This window comes from Schistocerca gregaria, chromosome 7 (assembly GCF_023897955.1).
Source record: "Schistocerca gregaria isolate iqSchGreg1 chromosome 7, iqSchGreg1.2, whole genome shotgun sequence".
NCBI lineage: Eukaryota > Metazoa > Arthropoda > Insecta > Orthoptera > Acrididae > Schistocerca > Schistocerca gregaria.
The window spans coordinates 393,035,410-393,038,321 of NC_064926.1; the positions used below are offsets into that span (position 1 = coordinate 393,035,410).

The window sequence follows — 2,912 nt, forward strand, 5'->3', positions numbered from 1 at the left end:
AATGTAGATTGGCGTGTTCGACAAGAATAACCTCTATGGGTACAATTAATTTTAAATTTGTATTAGAACTTGCAGTGCACTTCTCATACTCTTCGCGGTTGCTTCTCCTACCTGTACTGTACTCCTGCCTTTGCGGTCTATTAATTGCTGTAGAACAGCATCATTCACTGCTGCTTCAAATTTTCAGCACAAATGATGCCGTGCCTCAGATTAAAAATTTTCGCAGTCGGTAGGACTCGAACCTACGCTCCCAGAGGGAATCTGATTTCTAGTCAGACGCCTTAACCACTCGGCCACGACTGCTTCTATCGAACCTCGCTTCAAATAAGTATGAATATGCGCAGGTGCTACAAGCGCCCAGACGAGGTGTATTTGTCGGAGTGCCGTTACGTAACGGAGAGCAATTAAAGTGCGCTCGGTTTCTGTAGATCATTTAAAGGGAAGCTGCGCTCCAATGGTAACAAGTAGCTGCCCATTTTTAGATGTCTGTATGTTACTGGGAAAAAGACACATCAATAATACCTTCGGCAATTTGAGACACTATCTATATTACTAAACCATTGTCCCGGAACATAATACCACTAACAGGTAGCCTATCCAATGCCTTTCAGGGGAAGTAAAATTTGATTTTCGATATTTCGCGTAATTATTAACCGAATTAAAAAAATTAAGATGCTTTCATATTCTACTCATTAAGAGGTTGTCTTAAGTTGAAAGTTTAACACAATGAGGCAAATATTGCAAATAAAAACTGTGGTTTGGCTCGAAGGAGCGTGACTGGCGGCGTGCCAATACCCGGACTTTCTGAGGTGGGCACCTACCGGCTTCCAACAGACTCTTACACGTAATTCCTAATCTTTAAGAAACTTGTTCTTGCTGACAATTCCGCAGTATGATGAAAGGGAAAAAGTTTATCGCTTTCAACATTTTCAGGTTCATACAGTTAAACTCCTGCAAGAGGCCTGAGGTTTTAATTTATTACTTCTCGACTACAAACTATTTGCTGGCAGTATCCTGATATATCACTGTATTTACCTGCAACGTCAGATCAAGTTCAGGAGATATGACGTCATAAACATTTAGATGCCTGAGAATCTAGCTTTTGCATAAAATGTAGCGCAGATTTTCCAAATTATATTCTTTCAGTGTTCCATAATGAGAGCACTTCGCTACTGCCAACAAATTTTAAGCACAATCTCAAATCTTTCCTGAATTTTGCTCACTTCCATTCTTCATTTAACACATTAACTCATTTTTAAATCAGAGGTTTGAAGCTGTTTTTATGGGCGGTTGTTCGATTCTTTAAAGAATCGAGGTTTTGCTGGTAGTGTATGTTCTGTGTTTATGAAGTTACTGATTATTGCTCCAATGCACGTGTGCTCCAACTGAGAGTTTCCCTGAGTCGAAGCTCGTGACGTTTTACTTAAATTAGCACGATACTACAGATGCGTACAGTCTCTGTAGTACTTATGTTTTGTCTCTGTGGTTATGGACTCCGAGGTACCGGATTCGACGCCTAGCTCTTTACTAATGTACAGTCTGTTGAGTTCAAGGTGAAGGAAACCTAAACCCTGGTTCACTTAATCTTCGACGTTTTTATGACTTTTTTCCTTATTCTTGGCAGAATAACGTAACACTACACCATTAGATTTTTGTTTATTGTGTTGGATGAAGCCTGAGGTGCATAAGTGAAAGGTCAACACGAGAGATGAACTGCATGGTCGCTTCGTAGGCGCTCGCGCTCTTATCAAGGAACGTGCAGAGGCACTCTGATAAGCACCACATTTTCTCCCTGAAGTGGGATATTCGAACATTTATTGCGAACTGTGAAACAGCTGTAAGGTGACGTGTGCGATAATGCTTAGAGGTGAATGGGTTAAATATTGATACTCGCGTTTTCAAATGGATACTTTGTAAAACGTACGTGTAACGTTTACTAACTGTGGCACATGTGTAAACCTGACAATGTGTTGGATAATACAGAAAATAAATAACAACGTACATCAAATGTGTTCCATCTCGAATACAATTCTGAAGGGCATATGTCCACACGAAATTTTTATCTTCAAACGATCCTATCATATCTCTGAATACTGACCATTCCTCCTGGTGACCATTCCTTCTGGGACACTCTGTATAGCGTGTATCTTTGTGACACAAATTACCTGTGTTACTAACAAGAATTTTTTATGGAAGAAAGGAAAAACTGGTAGAAGCCGACCACGGGGAAAATCAGTTTGGATCCCGGAGAAACGTAGGAACACGGGAGGCAATACTGACTATACGACTTATCTTAGAAGGTAGGCTAAGGAAGATACAAGGAGCGAATCGCTGGATCCCGGAGAAACGTAGGAACACGGGAGGCAATACTGACTATACGACTTATCTTAGAAGGTAGGCTAAGGAAGATACAAGGAGCGAATCGCTGGTTACAACGTATACAGAAACCCGACGCCAATTACAAGAGTCGAGGGGCGTGAAAGGGAAGCAGTAATTGAGAAGGGAGTGAGACAGGGTTGTTGACTATCCCCGATGTTATTCAATCTGTACATTGAACAATCAGTAAAAGAATCCAAAGAAAAATTTTGAATTGACACCGTAATTCTGCCAGAGACAGTAAAGGTGTTGGAAGAGCAGCCGAACGGAATGGACAGTGTCTTGAAAGTAGGCTGTAAGATGAACAGCGACAAAAGCAGAACAAGGATAATGGAATGTAGTCGAATTAAATCAGGTGATGCTAAGGGAATCAGATTATGAAACGAGACACTTAAAGTAGTCGGTGAGTTTTTCTATTAGGGCAGCTAAGTAACTTATGATGGCTGAAGTAAATATGGTATAAAATGTAGACTGGCAATGTCAAGAAAAGCATTTCTGAAGAAGAGAAATTTGTTAACGTCAAATGTAGAGTTAAA

General features: G+C 40.5%; 1 non-coding gene across 1 annotated transcript; it reads right to left on the reverse strand.

Annotated features, from left to right (window-relative positions):
- Nucleotides 1-221: 221 nt before the first annotated feature.
- Trnas-aga (transfer RNA serine (anticodon AGA)) lies at nucleotides 222-303 on the reverse strand. The gene has a single exon. It is a non-coding gene; the product is annotated as a tRNA-Ser (tRNA).
- Between the last annotated feature and the right edge of the window lie 2,609 nt (nucleotides 304-2,912).